We start from the raw sequence: 27,858 nt of genomic DNA, 5'->3' as shown, positions 1-27,858 counted from the left end.
GTTTTCATAGGATGATCTCGTGGCCAATGCCCAGGACAAAAAAGTCTCTGAGCATTTGCTCCAGGTAGCCATCAAATTCACATTGTCCTGCAAGTCGCCTTAGCTCGGCGACATAGCTCGCCACTTCCTGACCTTCAGATCGCTGGCACGTGTGGAACCGATACCTCGCCATCAGCACGCTCTCCCTCTGGTTAAGATGCTCCCGAATCAGTGTACACAGCTCCTCATATGACTTATCTGTGGGATTCACTGGAGCCAGAAGATTCTTCATGAGGCTGTAGGTCGGTGCCCCGCAGGCTGTGAGGAGGACCGCTCTCCTTTTTGCAGCGCTTCCTTCTCTGTCCAGCTCGTTGACTACAAAGTACTGGTCTAGCCGTTCGACATAGGCTTCCCAGCCCTCACCCTCCGAGAACCTCTCCAGGATGCCCACAGTTTGGTGCATCTTTGCATTGGATTCGTATTCTTGTCGCCAGTTATTGTGTTCCTAACACAGATGAGGCTGCACACAGGGAGGTTAAAGTAACAGTGACCTCAGTCTTTAATAAGACACTCCAGAGTGAGGAACAGGCCTTAGGGGCTGGCTTATATACAGTGCTCCCAAGGGATGCTGGGATCCCTTGGGACTTCAGGGGAACATGGGAGTGCATGCTTTACAGATACACAACATCTATCAGGTCAACCCTCAGCCTTGCTGTTTCTAGAGAAAAGAGCCCAGTCTGTTCTATCTTTCCTGATAGTTATAACTGCTCAATTCTGGTATCATCCTCGTAAATCTTTTTTGCATTTTCTCTAGTGCTTCTGTATCCTTTTTCTAAAATTGAGACTAGAACTGTGCACGCTACTCTAAGTGTGATGTAACCAAGGTTCTATAAAAGTTTAAGCTAACTTCTCTGCTTTTCAATTCTATTTCTCTGGTTATTAACCCAAGTGCTATGATTATATTTTTTATGGGTTTGCTACTTTTAATGATTTATGAATCTATGGCCCTCGATCCCTTTGCTCCTCTGCCCCACTTAGACTGTTATGTTCCAAGAAGTGGGTGGTCTCCTTATTCTTCCTACCATAATGCACCACTTCACACTTACCTATATTGAAATTAATTTCCTATTTACACACCAATTCTACAAGTTTAATAAACATCTTTGTATATTTTGTCGCAGTCTTCCTCAGTATTAACTACATCCCCCAATTTGGTGTCATCCACAAATGTTGATATTGTACTTTTGATTCCTGAGTCCAAATCATTTATTTAAATAGTGTACAACAGTGGTCCCAGCACTGATCCCTGTGGAACACTACTTCCCATCATTCTGAGTAAATATCTTTTACCCCTGCTTTCTGTCTTGTAGCCAGCTTGTTATCCATTCTGCTGTTTGTCCCAACTGCACATGCTCTGACCTTAGTCATGAGTCTACTATTTGCTACCTTATTGAAGATTTTAAGAAAATCCACATATATTACATCCACTGCATTATCCTTGTCTACTCTTTCTGTTTACTTCTTCAAAGAATTCAATAAGGCTGTAAAGCATTAAGCTAACTGGTCTATAGTTCCCTGAATTTGTTCTGTCTATTTTTTTTAAATATAGCTTTTCCCTAGCTTTTTTAGTAAGCGCAGATGCAATACATCTGGACCGGGGGTGTCATATATGTATACTCTGTACAGTAGCTGTATAAAAGGCTGATCACCACATTGCTGCCTGGGACTCCCACAGTTGTACTCTCTAGTGGTACCAGCATAGTATGTACAGAGTATACATATATGACAGGGGGTTTTATCTTCTCTAAGTTTATCTAATTTATCAGTTATCTCCCACCTTTCTATCTTAAATGTCTTGCTATCTTTTTGATCTCTTCTAATGTCATGTCCACCTTGTTAATTTCCATGATGCAAAGTATTTATTCAATATTTCTGTCATTTTACTTGGCCGCCCATGTCCTAACTCACACCAAGTCCCATTCACCCATCACCTCTGTGCTCGCTGACCTACATTGGCTTCCGGTTAAGCAACGCCTCGATTTCAAAATTCTCCTCCTTATTTACAAATCCCTCCATGGCCTCACCCCACCCAATCCCAGTAATCACCTTCAGCCTCGCAACTACCCTGCACCCCCCCCCCCAACCCGAGATGTATGCGCACCTCAAATTCTGCCCTCTTGAGCATCTCTGATTATAACTGCTCAACCATTGGTGACCATGCCTTCAGCTGCCTGGGCCCTAAGCTCTGGAACTCCCTTCCTAAACTTCTCCGCCATATACTCAACAACTGAATCTCCACAGCCCTCTGGGGCAGAGGATTTCAAAGATTCACAACCCTCTGAATGAAGGCACTTCTGCTCATCTCAGTCCTAAATGGAGACTGTGACCACTGGTTCTAGACTTCTCAGCCAGAGGCAACATCCTACCCTGTCAAGCACTGGAAGAACTTCGTATGTTTTAATGAGATCATCTTTCATTCTTCTAAACTCTAGAGAATATAGGTTCAGTCTACTCAATCTCTCCTCATTGGACAATTCCCCCATCCCAGGATTCAGTCTGGTGAACCTTCACTGCACTCCCTCTATGGCAATTATCTCCTTCCTTAGGTTAGGAGACGAAAACTGTACAGAATACTTGAGGTGCAGTCTCACCAGGGCCCTATATAATTGTAGTAAGATGCCTTTACTCTTACACTCAAATCTTCTTGTATTAAAGGCCAACATACCATTTGCTTTTTTAATTGCTTATTATACCTGCATGTTAACTTTCAATGATTCCTGTGCAAGGACACCCAGGTCCATTGGAACACCAACATTTCTCAATCTCTCACATTTAAAAAACTCTGCATTTCTATTTTTCCGACCAAAGTGGATAACTTCACATTTCTCCATATTATATTCCATTTTCCATGTTCTTGCCCACTTACTTAGCCTGTCTATAGCCCATTGACGCCTCTTTGTATTCTCATCACAACTTACATTCCCACCTAGCTTTGTATCATCAACAAACTTGGATATATTACATTTGATCCCCTCATCCAACCCATTGATATAGATTGTGAATAGCTGGGGCCTCAGCACCGGTACTTATGGTACCCACTAGTTACAGCTTGCCAACTCAAAAATTACCTGTTTATTCCTACTCTCTGTTTTCTGTCCATTAACCAATCCTCAATCTATGTGAGTATATTACCCCCAATCCCATGAGCTCTAATTTTGTTTAATTGCCTCTTATGTGGCACCTTATCGAATGCCTTCTGAAAATCCAAATACATCACATTCACTGGTTCCTCCTTAGCTATTCTGCTACTTACAACCTAAAAAACTCTAACAGATTTGTCAAAGCTTTTATAAATCTGTGTTGATTCTGCTCAATCTTATTATTATTTTCTAAATGCCCTGTTATCATGTCCTTAATAATAGATTCTAGCATTTTCCCTACTACTGATGTCAGGCTAACTGATCTGTAGTTCTCTATTTTCTCTCTCCCTCCTTCTTAAATAGTAAATAATTTTCTTCTGAATTCCCCATTGGATTTATTGGTGACTATCTTATATTGATGACCTTTTCCCCACAAGTGGAAATATTCTCTTTTTATCCTCTATCAAAATCTTTCAGAATTTTAAAGACCTCTATTATATTACCCTTCTTTTTTCAAGAGAGTAGAGACCCAGCCTGCTCATTCTTTCCTGATATATATATACCCTTGCATTTCTGGTATCATTCTTGTACTTCTTCTCTGCACCCTCTCCAGTGCCTCTATATCCCTTTTATAATTTGGCGACCAGAACTGTGCACAGTACTCTAAGTATGATCTAACCAAGTATCAATACAGGTTTAGCATAACTTCCCTACTTTTCAATTCTATACCTCTAGAAATAAACCATTGTGTTTGGTTTGCCTTTTTTATGGCCTTGCAACTGTGTCGCAACTTTTAGTGATGTGTATATTTGTACTCCGAGAACCCTTTGTTCCTCTACCACACCAATTTGGTGTCATCCGCAAATTTAGAAATTGTGTTTTTGATTCCAAAGTCTAAATCATTACTATAAATTGTGAACAACAGTGGTCCTGCACTGATCCTTGTGAAACACCACTAGCTACCTTCTGCCACTGTAAATAGCTACCTTTTACCCCTACTCTCTGCTTTCTGTATTGAAACCAGCTAGCTATGCATTCTTCTACTTGTCCCCTTACTTAGCATTCTCTGACCTTGTTCTTCAGTCTATTATGGCGTACCTTATTGAAAGCCTTTTTGAAAATCTAGATAAATCACATCTACTGCATTACCATTATCTACGCTCTCTGCTACCTCTTCAAAAAATTCAATGAGGTTGATCAAGCAAGATTTCCCTTTTGAAATCTATGCTGACTATTCATTATTGTATTTTTGGTTTCTAGATGTTCTTCTATTATTTCCTTTAGTAGGGATTCCATTATTTTTCCAACCATCGATGTTAATCTGACAGGTCTATAATTCCCTGGACATGTTCTGTCCCGCTTCTTAAATATAGGCATTACATTAGCTATCCTCCAGTCCTCTGACACTACACCTTTTTCTAACGAAATTGGAGATATGGGGATCGGGTGGGAAAATGGAGTTGAGGTTGCAGATCAGCCATGATTTTATTGAATGACGAAGTGGGCTCGAGGGGCTGAATGACCGTCTCCTGCTCCTAATTCTTAGGTTCTTAACATTTAGCAATTAAACTAGACTGGGTGGGGCCTGAGGTGCGAGTTAGTAACTGAAAAATGTCGGCCAGCGTACTTCGCACGATGGTGAAAGGCCCAAGCATGTGAATTTCTGGATAATTTATCAATTCTTTTTGTGTATTGCGCCTCCGGCCCCAATCTTGATGGAAGGATGAATGAAAGTTGTGTTCACCAATTCACCAATTGGGCATTTTAATGGCGGGGTATCTACCCAGAATCGCCCGCGCGGCAGAAAGTCCCCAATCAATGACTACAGGCGCAGTAACGAAGTGTGCTCGGAGCATGCGCAGTGTGTGTGGTGGATGGATTGAGGCGGAAGAGACAGTTCGGAGAGGCGGTAGGAGATTGTGGGCGCAGGGAAGGACTTTGACCCGCGGGTGAGCTGGGAATCTTTATCAACAGCTGGTGTAGGCCTCAGTCCCCGAATACGGGTCCGCACGGCCCGTGTTTGCCCCGCGGTGACAGGCCCGGCCGCTAGGCCAAACGTCTTCCTGATTCTATGAAAACTAACGGAACCAAACAAAAAAAATGATCTTCCTTGGTTATCGATCATTTCACTAAATTTAAGCAGTGTACTCTTTGCACCAACAACAACTTACATTTATATCGCGCCTTTAAAATATCCCAAGGTGCTGCAGAGTCGAGTAACCAGGCAATAATTGACACACATGCTTTGTTTGTGGTACATTGCACCCACACAAAGTTCCTTCACATCTGCAACAATGTTATTATGGTTGATGTGAAGGCTGCGCTCACTCTCCTCATCCACCTGGTCTCCAAAGGATGCAAAACAGGACTAATGCTGCCGAGCTCAGCTCTTTTTGATTAAAAATATCCAATATTTAGCCTCACCAGGAAGTGCACAAAAGAGAAAATAGGTGCAGGAGTAGGCCACTCGGCCCCTCCAGCCTGCACCGTCATTCAATGAGTCCATGGCTGAACATGCAACCCCAGTACCCCATTACCCCATTCCTGCTTTCCCGCCACACCCCTTGATCCCCCTAGTAGTAAGGACTTCATCTAACTCCTTTTTGAATATATTTAGTGAATAGGCCTCAACAACTTTCTGTGGTAGAGAATTCCACAGGTTCACCACTCTCTGGGTGAAGAAGTTCCTCCTCATCTCGGTCCTAAATGGCTTACCCCTTATCCTTAGACTGTGTCCCCTGGTTCTGGACTTCCCCAACATTGGGAACATTCTTCCTGCATCTAACCTACTACTACTACTATAACTATAACCTGTCTAACCCCGTCAGAATTTTAAACGTTTCTATGAGGTCCCCTCTCATTCTTAACTCCAGTGAATACAAGCCCAGTTGATCCAGTCTTTCTTGATAGGTCAGTCCCGCCATCCCGGGAATCAGTCTGGTGAACCTTCACTGCATTCCCTCAATAGCAAGAATGTCCTTCCTCAGGTTAGGAGACCAAAACTGTACACAATACTCCAGGTGTGGCCTCACCAAGGCCCTGTACAACTGTAGCAACACCTCCCTGCCCCTGTACTCAAATCCCCTCGCTATGAAGGCCAACATGCCATTTGCTTTCTTAACCGCCTGCTGTACCTGCATGCCAACCTTCAATGACTGATGTACCATGACACCCAGGTCTCGTTGCACCTTCCCTTTTCCTAATCTGTCACCATGCAGATAATAGTCTGTCTCTCTGTTTTTACCACAAGTGGATAACCTCACATTTATCCACATTATACTTCATCTGCCATGCATTTGCCCACTCACCTAACCTATCCAAGTCGCTCTGCAGCCTCATAGCATCCTCCTCGCAGCTCACACTGCTACCCAACTTAGTGTCATCCGCAAATTTGGAGATACTACATTTAATCCCCTCGTCTAAATCATTAATATACAATGTAAACAGCTGGGGCCCCAGCACAGAACCTTGCGGTACCCCACTAGTCACTGCCTGCCATTCTGAAAAGTCCCCATTTACTCCTACTCTTTGCTTCCTGTCTGACAACCAGTTCTCAATCCATGTCAGCACACTACCCCCAATCCCATGTGCTTTAACTTTGCACATTAATCTCTTGTGCCTTAGGACGGTTTACGTCATTAAAGCTGCTACATAAATGCAAGTTGTTGTTGTATGGAGAACCGTACTTCGGCCTGGAGCCAGGGCTGGATGCGAGGCAGGTGTGGAGCAAGCGTCGGGAGCAGATGCAAGGCTGATGCAGGTGGATCCAGGAGCCTGGGCTGGGGAGGGAGTGCAGTGGGGGGGTTGCAGCATTGATGTTTTTTACATCAGTGACCATTTCTGCCTACGCCTTGATGGAAAGTCCAGAAAACTACTCTTTAGATTAAACTTCTTCACCCAGAGAGTGGTCAGAATGTGGAACTTGTTACCACAGGGAGTAGTTGATGCATTTAAGAGGAAGCTAGATAAAGACATGGAAGAAATTAATAGGAGGATATGCTGATGGGATGAGATGATGAGCATAAACCGCATGGACCATTTGGGCTGAATGGTCTGTTTCTGTCCTTTACAATCTATGTCATTCTATGTGACAAGAGGTGAAAGAATGTTCCATAGAAACTAGAATTATTTGTTCTGAATTTTAATCCTTAAGTTACAGTGATGACTTTTGTAAATTGCTTTGACAGGTAATAACATTGGCCTTCAACTGTGGGAGAAGAAATGTTGGCTTGTTCTGCTCATGGGAAAAGATTTCAAACATCAGTGTGACTAGAAAAGCACTGAGACACACACACCCGAGTGAGAGTGTTCCAGTGCATTGATTGTGGAAAGAGCTTTAACCAGTTACACAGCCTGAAAAAACATCACACCATTCACAGCGGGGAGAAACCGTATACTTGTTCTGTGTACGGACGAGGCTTCAACTGATCATCCAACCTGGAGAGACACAAGGACACCCGCACCAAGGAGAAACCGTGGGAATGTGGGGACTGTGGGAAGGAATTCAATTACCTGTCTCAGCTGGAAACTCATCGACGCAGTCACACCGGGGAGAGGCCGTTCACCTGCTCCGTGTGTGGGAAGGGATTCACTAAATCATCCAACCTGCTGACACACCAACGAGTTCACACTGGGGAGAGGCCGTTCACCTGCTCTGTGTGTGGGAAGGGATTCAGTCAATTAGCTAAGCTCCAGACACATGGGCTCGTTCACACCAGGGAGAGGCCGTTTTCCTGCTCTGTGTGTGAGAAGGCTTTCACCGTGTTATCCAACCTGCTGATACACCAGCGAGTTCACACTGGGGAGAGGCCATTCACCTGCTCTGTTTGTGGGAAGGGATTCACTCAGTCATCCAACCTGCTGACACACCAGCGAGTTCACACTGGAGAGAGGCCATTCATTTGCTCCGTGTGTGGTAAGGGGTTCACTCAGTCATCCCATCTGCTGACACACCAGCATGTTCACACTGGGGAGAGGCCATTCACCTGTTCCATGTGTGGGAAAGGTTTCACTTGTTCATCCCATCTCATTGAACACCAACTTGTGCACTCTGACAAGAGACCTTTTAAATGCACGATCTGTGAGAAGAGCTTTAAAAGCAGAAATGCACTGTTGCAACACCAACACACTCACAGCCCGGAGAGACCATTCACCTGCTCTGTGTGTGGAAAGGGATTTCTTCGATTATCGACACTGCTGAGACATCAGCAAGTTCACAAGTGATTGCGGAGATTGGATTCTGCTGTTATTGCTGCTGTTCATCACATCCGGGACTGAACCATGTTCATTCTGACAGTTGGGCTTTGTTTCTGCTGATATTAATAACCCCTATAAATGATCTGGAGTTAAATGTTCTGGATACATGTCAAATAAATCAGCTTTGTTTTAAACACATTGTTGTAGATTTTTGTAATTCCCAGCTGAGTGTTTAGCATCACCTGGCTGGAGCTCAGAAAGGATAATCTGGGGGGAGGATCGTACGGCGGGAACAGAACTTCAGCCTGGACACAGTCCTTCAGGGCCGCACTGAGAGGATCAACTGGCACTTTGGTCTTTCTCGTCTCTCTTCGCTGACAGCAAAGTCGCCATGCGGGTTAATCTCGAGGCGTGTAAGAAATGTGTCCCAGCCGCTCTCTTCCATGGTTCAGAGCTCCTAGGCACGGAACAGAAGGTTCCTTTACAACTGTGTTTAGAATCATAAGAATTTAAGAAATAGGAGCAGAAGTAGGCCATTTGGCCTCTTGAGCCTGTTCTGCCATTGAGTTAGATCATGGCCTCAATTCTTCTTCCCTGCCCACTCCCTGTAACCTTTGACTCCCTTATCATTCAAAAATCTGTTTATTTCTACCTTAAATATATTCAAAGACCCAGCCTCCACAGCACTCTGGAATAGAGAATTCCAAAGATTCACGACCCTCTGAGAAAAGAAATTCCTTCTCATTTCTGTTTTAAATGTGCGACCCCTTATTCTGAAACTATACCCCCTAGTTCTAGATTTCCCCATGGGGGGATTCATCCTCTCTGGATCTACCCTATCAAGCCACTCAGAATCTTACATGTTTCAATAAGATCATCTCTCATTCTTCTAAACTCCAAGGAGCATAGGCCCAACCTGCTCAACCATTCTTCATATCACAACACCTTCATCTCAGGAATCAATCGAGTGAACCTTATCTGAACTGTCGCCAATGCAAGTATATCCTTCCTTAAATAAGGAGACCAACACTGTACGCAGTACTCCAGGTGTGGTCTTACCAACGCCCTGTACAGTTGGAGCAGGACTTCCCTATCTTTATACTCCATCCCCCTTGCAATAATGATGCCTGAATTCCCGAACTGTCCTACATTAAAGGCAGAACAGGAAGGTCCAGTTTTCTCCTGGAGTTTGACATAAATCAGCTTTAAAAATGATGCAGAGTTTCAGCCAATGAGGAAGATACAGACGCAGCCCTGCCTACTGAGTGCCACAAGCCCCGACCCTCACACACTCTGATTGGTTAGAGGACCAACCACGTGCTCGGTCATTAGCCCCGCCCTCACTCTTCCTATTGGTCCGGAGCTGCTATCAATCACCCAGGCAGTGTGAGCTGAACACGCGCAGGCAACGGGGTGACTGTGGGTGAGAGATGGGCGGAGGGAGCGGGTTAATAAACCCCGGGGGGACGCTGGCTTCAAACACACCGCGTGCGGGCTCAGGCCCGAGAGAAAACACTCCACATTATCCGCTTTACACACACCCGGTGTGGGCCTCAGGCCCTGGACAAGAACCTCCGGGTCCGGCGTTTGCCCCGAGCGGAGCAGCAGCTGCGGGGCTTTCTCCCGGTGACAGGCCCGGGTTAACGGCCGCCATCTTGAGAGGCTCAGGATGCAGCAGGGCGCATGCGCGGCCCCCTTGGGCAGGAACCAGAATGAAAAGAAAGACTTTCATGTCCACCGGACATCTCAAAAGTGCTTTATAGCCAATGAAGTACTTTTTGGAGTGTAGTCACTGTTGTAATGAAGAGAGAATGTTGTGAATTTCTATCCTGGACTCACAGTGGTGGCTTTTGTAAACTTCTGTTACAGGCTGTGAGAGGGGCAGCATTTACAGACCGCAAACTCCAACCAAACATCACATCAAGATCTGACAGAATCAGTCCATTCATTCGCACCTGAATATCATCGGCCTTTGAATGTGGAGTCTCGCAGGGGGAGAAGTTTCGCAGGGAAAAGATTTCAAACATCAGTGCGACTGGAAAAACACAGAGACACGCACACACACCCGAGTGAGAGTGTTCCAGTGCACTGACTGGAAAGAGCTTTAACCAGTTACACAGTCTGAAAAAACATCACACCATTCACAGCGGGGAGAAACCGTACACGTGTTCTGTGTGGACGAGGTTTCAACTGATCGTCCAATCTGGAGTGACACAAGGACACCCGCACTATGGAGAAACTGTGGAAATGTGGGGACTGTGGGAAGGGATACAATTACCCATTTGAGCTGGAAACTACACTGGGTAGAGGCCATTCACCTGCTCCATGTGTAGGAGGGGATTCACTCACCTGTCCATTCTGCAGATACATCAGCGAGTTCACACTGATGAGAGACCATTCAGCCGCAGTCACTGTGGGAAGAGGTTCACACAGTCATCCAATCTCATTCTACACCAACGAGTTCACACTGGGGAGAGGCTGTTCACCTTAGTCATAAGAAATAGGAGCAAGAGTAGGCCATTTGGCCCCTCGAGCCTGCTCCACCATTCAATAAGATCATGGCTGATCTGATCTTGGGCTCAGCTCCACTTCCCTGCCTGCTCCCCATAACTCTTTACTCTCTTATCGCTCAAAAATATGCCGATCTCCACCTTAAATATATTCAATGACCTAGCCTGTACAGCTCTCTGGAGCAGAGAATTACACAGATTTACAACCCTCCGAGAGAAGAAATTCCTCCTCATCTCAGTTTGAAATGGGTGACCCCTTATTCTACAGCTATGTCCCCTAGTTCTAGATTCCCCCATGGGTGGAAACATCCTCTCTGCATCTACCTTGTCGAGGCCCCTCATTATCTTATATGTCTCAATAAGATCACTTCTCATTCTTCTGAACTCCAACAAGTACAGGCCCAAAGTGCTCAACCTTTCTTCATAAGTCAACCCCTTCATCTCAGGAATCAACCGAGTGAACCTTCTCTGAACTACCTTCAATATCACTCCTTTATTTCCTTAGCTAGCCATGGATGTTTATCCCTTCTATTAAAGTCTTTCCTTCTCATTGAAATATATTTTTGTTGAGAGTTATGAAATATCTCCTTAAATGACCTCGACTGCTCATCAACCGTCCCACATTAATTTATTTTCCCACCCACTTTAGCCAACTCTGCCATCATACCTTTGTAGTCTCCTTTATTTAAGCTTAGGACTCTGGTTTGAGATCCCAACTCTCTCACCCTCCAACTGAATTTGAAACTCAACCATGCTATGATCACTCTTTCCTAAAGGATCCTTTACTACGAGATCATTTATTAATCCTGTCTCATTACACAGTACCAGATCTAAGATTGCCTGCTCCCTGGTTGGTTCTGCAATGTACTGTTCAAGGAAACTATCCAGGATACACTCTATGAACTCCTCCTCAAGGCTACCCTGGACAATTTGATTTGTCCCATCAATATGAAGATTAAAATCACCCATGATTATTGCCGATCCTTTTTTACAAACCTCCATTATTTCTTGATTTATTCTCCATCCAACAGTGTAGCTACTGTTAGGGGTCTATAGACTACGCCCACCGCTTATTATTCCTTATCTCTACCCAAACTAACTCTACATCTTGATCTTCTGAGCCAATATCATTTCTCACTACTGCACTGATCTCATCCTTTATTAACAGAGCTACTCCACCTCCTTTACCTTTCTGTCAATCCTTCCAAATTGTCAAATACCCCTGAATATTTAGTTCCCAGTCCTGGTCACCTTGCAACCACGTCTCTGTAATGGCTATCGGATCATACCCATTTATATCTATTTTTGTTACGAATGCTGCATGCATTCATATAAAGAGCTTGTAATTTTGTTTTTTTACGATTATTCCCTGCTTTGACCCTACTTTCTGATACACTCTTATGTTTATACATTCTGTCCCATCCTGACACACTCTGGTTATCATTTCCCCCAGTGCTATTCTGCTCTATTGCCGCCTTTTTGCTCTTTGACTTTTTAAATTTCCACTCACCTGAACCCTCCCACCTACTAATTAGTTTAAAGCCCTCTCTACAGCCCTCGTTATTTGATTCACCAGGACACTAGTCCCAGCACGGTTCAAGTAAAGTCCGTCCCATCGGAACATCGTCCTCTTACCCCAGTACTGGCGCCAGTACCCATGAACCAAAGCCCATTTCTCCCACACCAGTCTTTGTGGGAACATGTTTAACTCTCTGATCTTATTTACTCTATGCAAATTTGCTCGTGGCTCAGGTAGCAATCCAGAGATTATTCCCTTTGTGGTTCTGCTTTTTAATTTGGCCCCTAGCTGCTCATACTCCCTCAGCAGAACCTCTTTCTTTGTTCTATCTATATTGTTGGTACCCACGTGGATCACAACAACTGGATCGTCCCACCCCCCACTCCAAGTTCCTCTCCAGCCCTGAGGAGATGTCCTTAACCCTGGCACCGGGTAGGCAACACAGCCTTCGGGACTCATGCTCTGAGCTGCAGAGAACCGTATCAATCCCCCTAATGATACTGTCCACTGCCATTACAACATTTCTTTTTACTCTCTTCCCCCCCCCCCCCCCCCCCCATTTGAATGGCCTCCTGTACCACGGTGCTATGGTCAATTTGCTCATCTGCCCTGCGGTCCCTGCTGTCGTCCACACAGGTAGCAAGAATCTTGTACCTGTTAGACAAATGCAAGGGCTGAGGCTCCTCCAATGCTAATTCCTGGATCCCCATAGCTGCATCACTCAACGTCACACCCTGACCCTGGACCAAATTTGAATGAATTAACCTAAGGACTGCCTCCTGGAATGCAGCGTCCAGGTAACCCTCCCCCTCCCTGGTGTGTCATGGTATCTGCAGCTCAGACTCCAGCTCATCAATGTGGAGCCGAAGTTCCTCGAGCTATAGACACTTGCTGCAGATGTGGTCGCGGTGGACCTCAATGATGTCCACCAGCTTCCACATGTTGCAACAGAAACACACCACCTGTCCTGCCATCTATAATGTATTTAATTAATTAGATTTAGTTTTTTAATCCCGGCCCTTAATTTAAAGCAATGCCCCAAAAAAGTGAGAAACTCGCCAACCAATCACTTCCCTGCCTTCCTGTGACGTCGAATGTAGTTGCTCTGTTCGCCTTTGTCGCCCTCTCTGTGCTGCTCACGCTGCTCCCTGTGGTGGCTGGCTCCTGCTGCTGCTTTTATCTCCGCTGCCGGTACTGGTATTCCCTCCTAGGTCAGGGAGTCGACGCTTTGTTAGCTTTTTGAAGATGTAACTAGTAGGATGGATAAGGGGGAACCAGTGGATGTTATGTGTTTGAATTTTCAAAAAGCATTCGATAAGGTGCCACGCAAGAGGTTATTACACAAAATTAGAACTCATGGAATTGGGGAAATATATTAGAATGGATTGAGGATTGATTAATGGACAGAAAACAGAGAGTAGGAATAAATGGGGCTTTTTCAGGTTGACAGGCTGTAATGAGCGGGGTACCGGAAGGATTAGTGCTGGGGCCTCAGCTATTTACAATCTATATTAATGACATAAATGAAGGGACTGAGTGTAATGTATCCAAGTTTGCTGATGATACAAAGTCAGGTGGGAAAGTAAGCTATGACGGGACTGCAAAGAGACTGCAGAGAGATATAGACAGGTTGATTGAGTGGGCAAGAACATGGCAAATGGAATACAACATGGGGAAATCTGAAGTTATCCACTTAGTAGGAAATACAGAAAAGCAGAATATTTTTTGAATGGCAAGTGACTGTGAAGTGTTTGCATTCAGAGGGACCTGGGTGTCCTTGTACACGAATCACAGAAAGTTAACATGCAGGTACAGCAAGCAATTAGGAAAGCAAATGATATGTCAGATTTTATTACAAGAGGATTAGAGTATAAGAATAAAGATGTCTTACTGCAATTATACAGGGTAAGGACACACCTGGATACTGTGTACAGTTCTGGTCTCCTTACCAAAGGAAATAACTAGTTGCCTTAGAGGGAGTGCAACAAAAGTTCACAAGACTGGTTCCTGGAATGAGGGGATTGCCTTATTAGGAGAGGTTGAGTAGATTAGGCCTATATTCCCTAGAGTTTAGAAGAATGAGAGGTGATATAATTGAAACATTTGAAATTCTTAAGGGACTTGACAGGGTAAATGCTGAGATGTTTGCTCTGCCTGTGGAATCTAGAACACGGGGTTACAGTCTCAGAATAAGGGGGCGGCCATTTAGAACTAAGATGAGGAGAAATTTCTTCACTCAAAGGAGTGTGAATCTTTCAAATTCTCTACCCCAGAGAGCTGAGGATACCCAGCCATAGAATATATTTAAGACCGAGGTCGATACATTTTTGGGAACTAGGGGAATTAAGGGATATGGGCATAGTGCGGGAAGGTGGAGTTGAGGTAAAAAATCAGCCATGATCTCATTGAATAGAGGAGCAGGCTCGAAGGGCCAAATAGCCTACTCCAGCTCCTATTTTTTTATGTTCTTATCTAACCCAACTGCTCTTATACCCCTACTCTCCACGCCCCCCCGACTCCTCTTTCACCCCTACTTTCCAATCCCCCCCATCCAAATCCTCTTTCAGCCCTGCTCTCCAGACCCTCCCTCGTCTTCCATTGATTTCAATGGATCGTACACTGACAATTGATATCAGTCAGGATTTGAAAGTTAATTACACATGCTTCAAGGGGCTCTTAGAGTTGGGATCTATCTTTTTTCTGCCCACTCGAGTTGGATAACAGACTTTCTCCTGTGAATATTGGGTCGTGATATGTTTACTTGTTCATCTTGTTGTCTCTAAATATTGAATTTTGTGGTTTCAGACACAAGATAATCAAGCTCATAACAACAGAGTTTCTTTTACTGACTTTATTAACAGCACTGCAAAATAAAGATAGTATTATTAACCAATCCGGAGAACAGAGATAATACAGTGGATTCAGAGCTCTCTTCTCCCCAGGAATGTTCTAACAAGTTGCGGCTACACTGGCGATATTTATATTTAACTTGTTTACTACATTTGTGATCTGACTCTGTTCAAAACATAACCACCAGAATATCTGAGAATTGTTCTGACTGACCACACGGCTGTGTCACTATCATACACTGATACCGTTTCCTTGTTTCATATCTCCATGCAAAGGCCATCACTTTACACGTCCCCTTTCTACACAATTGCAAGAGACATGAGCAAGGACGTGAGGCTCATTGAAAGAAAGACACATTTCATAGAAACATAGAAAATAGGTGCAGGAACAAGCCATTCGGTCCTTCGAGCCTGCACCACCATTCAATATGATCATGGCTGATCATGCAACTTCAGTACTCCACTCCTGCCTTCTCTCCATACCCTCTGATCCCTTTAGCCGTAAGGGCCACATCTAACTCCCTTTGAATATATCCAACGAACTGGACTCAACAACTTTCTGTGGTAGAGAATTCCACAGGTTCACAACTCTGGGTGAAAAAGTTTCTCCTCATCTTAGTCCTATATGGCTTACCCCTTATCCTTAGACTGTGATCCCCGATTCTGGGATTCCCCAATATCAGAAACATTCTTCCTGCATCTAAGCTGTCCAATCCTGTCAGAATTTTATATGCTTCTATGAGATCCCCTCTCATTCTTCTAAATTCCAGTGACTATAAGCCTAGTCGATCCAGTCTTTCTTCATATGTCAGTCCTGCCATCCCGGGAATTAGTCTGGTGAACCTTCGCTGCACTCCCTCAATAGCAAGAATGTCCTTCCTCAGATTAGGAGATCAAAACTGCACACAATACTCAGGTGTGGTCTCACCAAGGTCCTATACAACTTCAGCAAGACCTCCCTGCTCCTATACTCGAATCCTCTCGCTACGAAGGCCAACATGCCATTTGCTTTCTTAACTGCCAGCTGTACCTGCATGCCTACTTTCAATGACTGATGTACCATGACATCCAGGTCTTGTTGCACCTCTCCTTTTACTAATCTGTCACTATTCAGATAATAATCTCCCTTCCTGTTTTTTCCACCAAAATGGATAACCTCACACTTATCCACATTATACTGCATCTGCCATGCATTTGCCCACTAACCTAACCTGTCTAAGTCACCCTGCAACCTCTTAGCATCCTCTTCACAGCTCACACTGCCACCCAGCTTAGTGTCGTCTGCAAACTTGGAGATATTACATTCAATTCCTTCATCTAATATATATTGTAAATAGCTGGGGTCCCAGCACTGAACCTTGCGGTACCCCACTAGTCACTGATCCCATTCTGAAAAGGACTCGTTTATTCCTACTCTTTGCTTCCTGTCTGCCAACCAGTTCTCTATCCACGTCAATACATTACCCTCAATCCCTTGTGCCTTAATTTTGAACACTAATCTCTTGTGTGGGACCTTGTCAAAAGTCTTTTGAAAGTCCAAATACACCACATTCACTGGTTCTCCCTTGTCTACTCTGCTAATTACATCCTCAAAACATTCTACAAGATTTGTCAAGCATGATTTCCCTTTCATAAATCCATGCTGACTTGTACCGATCCTGTCACTGCTTTCCAAATGCGCTGCTATAACATCTTTAATAGTTGATTCCAGCATTTTCCCCCACTACCGATGTCAGGCTAACCGGTCTATAATTACCCGTTTTCTCTCCCTCCTTTTTTAAAAAGTGGGGTTACATTAGCTACCTTCCAATCCATAGGGACTGATCCAGAGTCCATGGAATGTTGGAAAATGACCACCAATGCATCTATTATTTCTAGCGCCACTTCCTTAAGTACTCTGGGATGCAGACTATCAGGCCCTGGGGATTTATCGGCCTTCAATCGCTCAAGTTCCCAAACACCATTTCTTGACTAATAAGGATTTCCCTCAGTTCCTCCTTCTCGTTAGACCCTCGGTCCCCTAGTATTTTCAGGAGGTTATTTGTGTCTTCCTTAGTGTTTGTTCAATTGGTCTGCCATTCCCCATTATGAAATCACCTGATTCTGACTGCAAGGCACCTACATTAGTCTTCACTAATCTTTTTCTCTTTACATATCTGTAGAAGCTTTTGCAGTCAGTTTTTATGTTCCCTGCAAGCTTACTCTCATACTCTATTTTCCCCCTCCTAATTAAACCCTTTGTCCTCCTCTGCTGGCCAATTTATATATCTCTTCCTTGGATTTAACACTATCCCCAATTTTCCTTGTTAGCCAAGGTTGAGCCACCTTCCCCGTTTTATTTTTACATCAGACAGGGATGTACAATTGTTGTAGTTCATCCATGTGATCTTTAAATGTCTGCCATTGCCTATCTATCATCAACCCTTTAAGTTTCATTCGCCTTTCATAACAGCAAGGGTTACACTGGGACAAACGTTGTCATTTTTCATTATAGGCAAAATACAGAGCAGTCCAGCAGTCTCATCAGCCTACAATATAGAGCTGTAGGATTGGGCCTACTTGTAGGATCGGGTTTACTTATAAATCTTTTGTTCAATACATTTGCTGAGTGAATTTAAATTGAAACCCAGGTTTGCAGACGTGATGCTCTATTCACACAACGAAGGTGGGAGGGATGCTGTGGGGCACAGACTAAGTCCAGTAGCTGAAAGCGATTCACAGACTGGGTGTTGTGTTTAGTGACCCCGGGCATGTTACCGATACCCTCCCTGGATACCAAGGCTAAGAGAGGCACTCTGGACGGTATGGGGAGCTGGGACTTGTCCATGAGAGTAACCGAAGGTATGAGAACTGAAATAATCTAGAGTTAGAAAGAAGAAAAGGCCCAAAAATGGAACTGTTGCTAACAGGACATCAATTTGTTTCTTTTTATCTTGTAAGGTATGTGAACGGCCTTGCCCCAGTATGTCAGTGCCTCTAGAGGCTGGATGACTGAGTGAATCCCTTCCCACACGGAGCAGATGAATGGCTTCTTGCCAGTGTGAACTTGCTAGTGTATCAAAAGGTGGGATGAAAGAGGGAAACGCTTCCTACACATGGGGCAGGTGAACGGTCTCTCCCCAATGTGAACTCGCTGGTGTGTAAAGCGTTGGGATGACTGAGTGAATCCCTTCCCACATACTGAACAAGCGAAGAGCCTCTCCTTGATGTGTACTCGCTTGTGTGATAAAAGTTGGACTGAATGAGTCAATCCTCTCCCACGCACAGAACAGCTGAACAATCTCTCCTTGGTGTGAACTCGCTGGTGTTCAGCGAGTTGCAATGACTGGCTGAACTTCTCCCTATAGTAAGAGCAACTGAATGGACTCTCATGTGTGAAGGAGCTGGTGTTCAGCCAGGCGGAATGAGTGCCAGAACCTCTTCTCACAGAGAGAGTAACAGTACAGTCTATCGTCAATGTGAACTCGCTGGCGTTTAATCAGCGCCTCAGAGGTTGTAAAGCTGTTCCCACAGACAGAACATTTAAAAGGTCCCTCATCAGTGTGATCAAATTGGTGTGCAGTGAGGTTAAATGAACAAGTGAATCCCTTCCCACGCACGGAGCAGGTGAATGGCCTCTCCCTATTGCGAGCTTGCTGGCGTGTCAGCATGCTAGGCAATTGAGTGAATCACTTCCAACAGAAGGAGCAAGTAAACAGCCTCTCCCCAGTTTCCAGCCGGGACGGTTAATTAAATCCCTTCCCACAGTCCCCAAATTTCTCCGTGGTGCGGGTGTCCTTGTGTCACTCCAGGTTGGACGATCAGTTGAAGCCTGGTCAACACAAAGAACACGTGTACGGTTTCACCCCGCTGTGAATGGTGCGATGATTTTTCAGGCTGTGTAACGGGTTAAAGCTGTTTCCACAGTCAGCGCACTGGAACACTCCCACTCGGGTGTGTGTGTCTCAGTGCTTTTCCAGTCACACTGATGTTTGAAATCCTTTCCCAGACAGGACAAACATTTCTCCTTCCTCATTCAAAGGCTGATGATATTCAGGTCCTGATGAATGGAGTGATTCTGTAAGGTTTTGACAATGTTTGGTTTGAGTTTCACGTCTGTATATCAGTCCCTTCTAATACCCTGTAAAACGAGTTTACAATAGACATCACTATAATTACAGGATAGAAATTCAGAACAATTTTAGTTTTTGGAAAACATCCTCTCTTGTTCTCCCAAAGCTGTAAATCCCCAACAACCACACTCTCCCTCCTCCCTGTGCTAAAATCCAAACTCATCACTTTATTCTCGACTCCCAGTTTTCTCTCTACCTCTATCCTGGTTGGGTTCAGGTCTACATTCCCTTTGCGCATGCTCAGCTCACATTGTCGGGATGATCGACGGCAGCTGTGCGGCAATAGGAAGACCGGGGCGGGGCTGGAGGACCGAGCGGGTGGTTGGGTCTTCCAACCAATCGGAGTGTGTGAAGGGCAGGGCTTGCGGCACAAGGTGGGCGCGGCTGAGTCTGGAGCTCCCTTAGCCTGAGCATGCGCGGGATTTGAAGAAGGCCGTCAGTTGAACAGAATCTTCGGGAAGGTGGTAGGAGATTGTGGGGGCTGGGGAGGAATTGGACTCGTGAGTGGATTAGGAATCTTTATAAACATCTAGTGCAGGCCTCAGGCCCCGTGTTTGCCCCGCGGTGACAGGGCCGGATGGCCGCCACCGCCATCTTGCACAGGCCGGGGTCATGGCGCATGCGCGGTCATCCTGGCCATGAACAATGAGTGGGCGGGGCTTCAGGGTCCCAGTCCCCTGGAGATGGAGCAACCTGGGCAACAGGTATTTCACCTCACAACAGCAACTTGTATCTATATAGCGCCCTTAATGTAGTAAAACATCCAAAGGCGTTTCATAGGAGCGTTGTAAGAGAATAATTTGATACTGAGGCGCATATGAAGAGAGGCGGAGAGGTTTTGAATCATAGAAATTTACAGCATGGATGGAGGCCATTCGGCCCATCGTGTCCACTGGCCAACAAATAGCTACCCAGCCTAATCCCCCTTTCCAACCTTGTATGTTACGACACTTCAAGTGCAGATCCATGTACTTTTTAAATGTTGTGATGGTTTCTGTCTCTACCACCATTTCAGGCAATCAGTACCAGACCCCCACCAGCCTCTGGGTGAAGAAATGTCCCCTTAAACCTCTGACATGCAGAGGGAGGGAGTTCCAGAGTTTAGGGCCTAGGCAACAGAAGGCAGGACCACTGATGTTTAAGCGATTATAATTAGGGATCCTCGGGGCAGAATTTGAGAAGCACAGATATGTGGGGGTGGGGCTTGTGAGGCTGAACGAGATTCGAGATAGGGAGGGGCGAGGCCATGGAGGGATTTGTGAACAAGAATGACAATTTTGAAATTGAGGCGTTGCATAACAAGGAGCCAATGTAGGTCAGTGAGCATGGGGGCGATGGGTGAACGGGACTCGGTGCAAGTTTGTACATGGGCTGCTGAGTTTTGGATGACCTCAGGTTTACGTAAGATAGAATGTGGGAGGCCAACCAGGAGTGCATTGGAATAGTCAAGTCTAAAGGTAACAAAGACCCGGATGAGGGCTGCTGAGGCAGGGTCGGAGATGGGCAATGTCACAGGGGTGGAAATGGACGGTTTTAGTTAAGGTGCGCATATGTGCTCAGTCGCTCAGTTCAAGGTCAGATATGACACACATGCTAGGGAGAGGGATGGAGTCAGTGGCTAAGGAACGGAGTTTGTGACGGGGACAAAAGGCAATGGCTTCAGTCTTCCCAATATTTAATTGGAGAAGATTTCTGCTCACCTGGTACTTGATGTCGTCCAAGCAGTCTGACAATTTAGAGACTGTGGAGGGGTCGAGAGAAGTGGTGGTGAGGTAGAGCTGAGTGTCGTTAGAATCATAGAATGATTACAGCACAGAAGGAGGGCATTCGGCCCATTGAACCGGAGCTGGCTCTCTGCAAGAGCACCTCAGCTAGTCCCACTCACCTGCCTTTTCCCCATAGCCCTACCAATTTCTCTCCTTCAGGTACTTATACAACTCCCTTTTGAAAGCAGTGATGGAGTCTGCCTCCACCACCCCTTCAGGCAGTGCATTCCAGATCCTAACCACTCGCTGCATAAAAAAGTTTTTTCTCATGTTGCCTTTGGTTCTTTTGCCAATCACGTTAAATCCGTGTCCTCTGGTTCTTGACCCTTCTGCCAATGGGAACAGTTTCTATATACTCTGTCCAGACCCTTCATGATTTTGAATACCTCTATCAAATCCCCTCTCAATCTTCTCTGCTTTAAGGAGAACAACCCCAGCTTCTACAGTCTATCCACGTTACTGAAGTCCCTCATCCCTGGAATCATTCTTGTAAATCTTTTCTGCATTCTCTCTAAGGCCTTCACATCCTTCCTAACGTGCGGTGCCCAGAATTGGACACAATACTCCAGTTGAGGCCGAACCAGTGTTTTATACAGGTTCATCATAATTTCCACGCTTTTGTACACTATACCTCTATTCATGAAGCCCAAAATCCCATAAGCTTTTTGAACCGCTTTCTCAACCTGCCCTGCCACCTTCAACGATTTATGCACATATACTCCATGGTCTCTCTGTTCATGCACCCCCTTTATGATTGTACAGTTTAGTTTATATTTCCTCTCCTCATTATTTCTAACAGAATGTATCACTTCACACTTTTCTGCGTGTGTCCGCCCATTCCACCAGCCTTTCTATGTCATCTTGAAGTCTATCAATATCCTCCTCGCTGTTCACTATACTTCCAAGTTTTGTGTCATCCTCAAATTTAGAAATTGTGCCCTGTACACCCACATCCAAGTCATGAATATATAACAAAAGTTGTGGTCCCAAAACCAACCCTTGGGGAACACCACTGTATCCTCCAGTCTGAAAAACAACCTATGACCACTAATCTCTGTTTCCTGTCACTGAGCCAATTTTGTATCCATGCTGCCATTCTCCCTTTTATTCCATGAGCTTCAACTTTCCTGGCAAGCCTATTATGTGGCACTTTGTCGAACGTCTTTTGGAAATCCATGTACAGCACGACAACTGCATTGCTTTCATCAACCCTCTCTATTACCTCATCCAAAAACTTGATCAAGTTGGTTAAACACAATTTGCCTTTAGTAAATCTGCACTGGCTTTCCTAAATTAATCCACATTTGTCATTCTGGAATATAAAGTTAAACCCCGGCTTCTATTCTCCACTACTAACTGTCTTTTTAAACCGCTCTTATGGTCTCCACCCCATAAGTGTGAGGAGCTCATGGACTTCTTTATCTCTAAGATTGCGACCATCTGTTCGGCTGTCTCTGCCACTTCCCTTCGTTCTCCCTAGCCCACCGGGCCAAACTGCCTCTAAGGAAGCCCCCTGCCCTAGCCTTGACCTCACATCTTTCTCCAGTTTCTATCTGATCTCCTCATGACCTTTCCGAACTCATCCTGTCCATGAGACCTACTTTCTGCTCCCTTGACCCTATTCCCATCAAACTGCTGACCACACAACTTCCTTTTCTGGCTCCGATGTTAGCTGACATTGTTAACGGTTCTCTCTCATCGGTTACTATTCCCCCCCCCCTCCCTCAAATCTGCCTTCATCACCCTTGTCCTCAAAAAAACAACCCTCCACCCCTCAATCCATGCAAACTATCGCCCCAATCTCTAACCTCAAGTCCTTGAATATGTTGTCGCCTCTCTCATCCGTGTCCATCTTTCCCGGAATTCCATGTTTGAATCCCTTCAATCTGGTTTCTGCCCCTGTTACAGTACCGAAATAGCTCATCAATGTCACAAATGTCATTTTTGTGACTGTGACAAAGGCTAACTATCCCTCCTCGTCCTTCTTGACTTGTCTGCAGCCTTTGACACAGTTGACCACTCTATGCTTCTCCAGCGCCTCTCCACCATCATGCAGCTGGGTGCGACTGCACTCGCCTGGTTCCATTCTTATCCACCTAATCATAGCCAGAGAATCACCTGCAACGGCTTATCTTCCCGCTCCTGCATCGTTACCTCTGGTGTCTCCCAAGGATCTAGATCTATCCTTGGCCTCCTCCTATTTCTCATCCACGTGTTGCTCCTTGGTGACATCATCTTAAAACATGGTCAGTTTCCACATGTATGCTGATGACTCCCAGCTCTACCTCCCTACCACTTCTCTTGACCCCTCCACGGTCTCTAAATTGTCAGACTGCTTGTCCAACATCCAGTTCTGGATGAGCAGAAATTTTCTCTAATTGAATATTGGGAAGACCAAAGCCATTGTTTTCGGTTCCCGCCACAAACTCCACTCCCTAGCCACTGACTCCATCCCTCTCCCCAACTTCTGTCTGAGGCTGAACCAGACTGTTTGCAACGACGGTGTCATATTTGACCCTGAAATGAGCTGTCGACCACATATCAGCAGCATAACTAAGACCGCCTATTTTCACCTCTGTAACATCGCCTGTCTCTGCCCCTGCCTCAACTCATCCGCTGCTAAAGCCCTCATCCATGCCTTTTTTACCTCTAGACTTGACTATTCCAACGCACTCCTATGTGGCCCCCCACATTCTACCCTACGTAAACTAGAAGTGATCCAAAACTCAGCTGCCCGTGTCCTAACTTGCACCAACTCCCGCTTACCTATCACCCTGTGCTCGCTGACCTACATTCGCTTCCGGTTAAGCTACGCTTCGATTTCAAAATTCTCAACCTTATTTTCAAATCGCTCCATGGCCTCGCCCCTCACAATCTCTCTAATCTCCTCCAGCCTACAACCACCCCCAAGATGTCTGCGCTCCTCTAATTCTGCCCTCTTGAGCATCCCTGATTAGAATCACTCAACAATTGGTGGCCGTGCCTTCGGTTGCCTGGGCCCCAAGCTCTGGAACTCCCTGCCTAAACCTCTCCGCCCTCCTTCAAGACGCTCCTTAAAACAGCCCAGCCACCGCAGGGAGCAGCGCGAGCAGGTAAGAAAGGGCAACAAAGGAGAACAGAGTGACTACATTCGACGTCACAGGAAAGCAGAGAAGTGATTGGATGGTGAGTTTTTCTCTCTTTCCTTGCTTTAAATTAAGGACATTAGATTCGGGGCCGAGATTAATAACTACAAACGAAATCTAATTAATTAAATACATTAGAGATGGCAGGACAGCTGATGTGTTTCTGCTGTTACATGTGGGAGCTGGTTGACCCCATTGAGGGCCATCGCGACCACATCTGCAGCAAGTGTCTACAGCTCGAGGAACTTTGGCTCCATGTTGATGGAGCTGGAATCCGAGCTACAGACACTACGACACATCAGGGAGGGGGAGAGTTACCTGGACGCCGCGATCCAGGAGCTAGTCACACCAATTAGATTAATTAATTCAAATTCGATACATGGTCAGGGACAGGAGGGTGTGACTATGAGTGAGGAAGTTATGTGGACTCAGGATGTAGTGATGGAGGAGCCTCGGCCCTTGCTCTTGTCCAACAGGTTCGAGGCTCTTACTCCCTGTGTGGACGAGAGCAGGGACTGCAAGGAGGATGAGCAAACTGACCACAGCACCATGGTACAGGGGGCCATTCAAGTGGGGGGAGTAAAAAGAAATGTTGTAGTGGTAGGGGTCAGGATCATTCGGGGGATAGATACTGTTCTCTGCAGCTGAGAGCATGAGTCCCGAAGGCTGTGTTGCCTGCCTGGTGCCAGGGTTAAGGACATCTCCTCTGGGCTGGAGAGGAACTTGGAGTGGGAGGAGGAAGATCCAGTTGCCGTGATCCACGTGGGTACCAATGACATAGATAGGACAAAGAAAGAAGTTCTGTTGAAGGAATATGAGCAGCTAGGGGCCAAATTAAAAAGCAGAACCACAAAGATAATAATCTCTGGATTACTACCTGAGCCACGAGCAAATTTGCATAGGGTCAATAAGATCAGAGAATTAAACACGTGGCTCAAAGACTGGTGTGGGAGAAATGGGTTTTGGTTTGTGGGACACTGGGAGTTGTTCCATTCGGACGGACTCCACTTGAACCGTGCTGGGACTAGGGACCTGGTGAATCAAATAACTAGGGCTGCAGAGAGGGCTTTAAACTAATTAGTGGGGGGCGGGGGGGATTCAGATGAGCGGAAATTAAAAAGTCAAAGAGTAAGGAGAAGGCAATAGAGCAGGGTAGCACTAGAGGAAATGAAAACTAGAGCGTGCCAGGAAGGGACAGAATGTATAAACATAAAGGTGAATCAGAAATTGGGGTCAAAGCAGGAAAAAATGGTAGTAAAACAAGTTTAAAAGCTTTTTACCTGAATTCATGGAGCATTTGTAACAAAATAGATGAGTTGACGGCACAAATGGGTATGATCTGATAGCCGTTAGAGACGTGGTGGCAAGGTGACCAAGGCTGACAACTAAATATTCAGGGGTATTTGGCAATTCAGAAGGACAGACAGACAGACAGAAAGGAAAAGGAGGTGGGGTAGCACTGTTAATAAAGGATGAGATCAGTGCATTAGTGAGAAACGATATTGGCTCAGAAGATCAAGATATTAAATCAGTTTGGGTGGAGATAAGGAATAATAAGGGGCAAAAGTTCGCTGGTGGGCATAGTCTATAGGCCCCCTAACAGTAGCTACATTGTTGGACGGAGTATAAATCAAGAAATAATGGAGGCTTGTAGTAAAGGAGCGGCAATAATCATGGGTGATTTTAACCTTCATATTGATTGGACAAAGCAAATTGGCCAGGGTAGCCTTGAGGAAGAGTTCGTAGAGTGTATCCGGGATAGTTTCCTTAAACAGTATGTTGCGGAACCAACCAGGGAGCAGGCTGTCTTAGATCTGGTACTGTGTAATGAGACAGGATTAATAAATGATCTCGTAATAAAGGATCCTCTAGGGATGAGTGACCATAACATGGTTGAATTTTAAATTCAGTTGTAGGGTGAGAAAATTGGATCTCAAACCAGTGTCCTAAGCTTAAATAAAGACTATAGAGGTGTGAGGGCAGAGTTGGCTAAAGTGGACTGGGAAAATAGATTAAAGTGTGGGACGATTGCTGAGCAATGGCAGACATTTAAGGAGATATTTCATAACTCGCAAAAAAATATATCCCAATGAGCAGGATAGACTGTAAGAGAAGGTGTAACCATTCGTGGCGATCTACAGAAATATGGGATGGGATCAAATTGAAAACAATGTGGCCAAGATTAGTGGGAGGCCAGAGGATTGGGAAGCTTAAAAAAAAATGATAGAGAGGGAAGATAGATTATGAAAGTAAACTAACACGAAATATAAAAACAGATAGTAAGAGTTCCTGCAGGTACATAAAAAGGAAAAGAGTGGCTAAAGTAAATGTTGGTCCACTAGAGGATGAGACTGGGGAATTAATAATAATAATCATCATCATCATAGGCAGTCCCGCGGAATCGAGGAAGACTTGCTTCCACTCCTGGATAGAGTTCTTTGGTGGCTGAACAGTCCAATACGAGAGCCACAGACTCTAAAACAGGTGGGACAGATAGTCGTTGAAGGAAGGGGTTGGTGGGACTGGTTTGCCGCACGCTCTTTCCGCTGTCTGTCCTTGATTTCTACATGCTCTCGGCGTTGAGACTCCAAGTGCTCAGCGCCCTCCCGGATGCACTTTCTCCACTTAGGGCAGTCTTTGGCCAGGGACTCCCAGGTGTCAGTGGGGATGTCGCACTTTATGAGGGAGGCTTTGAGGGTGTCCTTGTAGCGTTTCTGCTGCCCGCCTTTGGCTTGTTTGCCGTGAAGGAGCTCCGCGTAGAGCACTTGCTTTGGGAGTCTCGTGTCTGGCATGCGAACTATGTGGCCTGCCCAGCGGAGCTGATTGAGTGTGGTCAGTGCTTCAATGTTGGGATGGTAGCCAGGACGAGGACGTTGATGTTGGTGCGCCTGTCCTCCCAGGGGATTTATAGGATCTTGCGAAGACATCGTTGGTGATATATCTCCAGCAACATGAGGTGTCTACTATACATGGTTCATTCCTCTGAGCCATACAGGAGGGCGGGTATTACTACAGCCCTGTACACCATGAGCTCGGTGGTAGATTTGAGGGCCTGGTCTTCGAACACTCTTCTTCAGGCGGCCGAAGGCTGCACTGGCGCACTGAAGGCGGTGTTGAATCTCCTCATCAATGTCTGCTTTTATTGATAAGAGGCTCCCGAGTTATGGGAAATGCTCCACATTGTCTGAGGCATACGAAAGCATGGGCCTTACACTAAACATCCGTAAGACAAAGGTCCTCCACCAGCCTGTCCTTGCCACACAGCACCGCCCACCCCTCCCCAGTCATCAAGATCCACAGCGCAGCCCTCGACAACGTGGAATTAATAATGGAAAACAGGGAAATGGCAGAGACGTTGAACAAATATTTTGTATTTGGTAGTAAACACTAAAAACATCCCAATTGTGGATAATCAAGGGGCTATAGGGAGGGAGGAACTTAATACAATTGCTATCACTAATGAAGTAGTACTCGGTAAAATAATAGGAATAAAGGTGGACAAGCCCTCTGGACCTGATGGCTTACATCCTAGGGTCTTTAAAAAAGTGGCTGCAGAGATAGTGGATGCATTGGTTGTAATCTACCAAAATTCCCTGGATTCTGGGTGGACCCAAATGTAATGCCCCTATTTAAAAAAGGAGGCAGACAAAAAGCAGGTTGAA

The 27,858-nt window shown here is 45.4% G+C and overlaps 1 pseudogene; it reads left to right on the top strand.

The window, feature by feature from the left end:
- The window catches only part of LOC139228647 (zinc finger protein 585A-like), a 74,924-nt pseudogene that overhangs the window by 6,628 nt on the left and 40,438 nt on the right, over positions 1-27,858 (top strand).

The sequence above is a fragment of the Pristiophorus japonicus genome, chromosome 2, assembly GCF_044704955.1.
Source record: "Pristiophorus japonicus isolate sPriJap1 chromosome 2, sPriJap1.hap1, whole genome shotgun sequence".
In the NCBI taxonomy this organism is placed as follows: domain Eukaryota; kingdom Metazoa; phylum Chordata; class Chondrichthyes; family Pristiophoridae; genus Pristiophorus; species Pristiophorus japonicus.
This window is presented reverse-complemented; position numbering and strand designations above follow the sequence as displayed.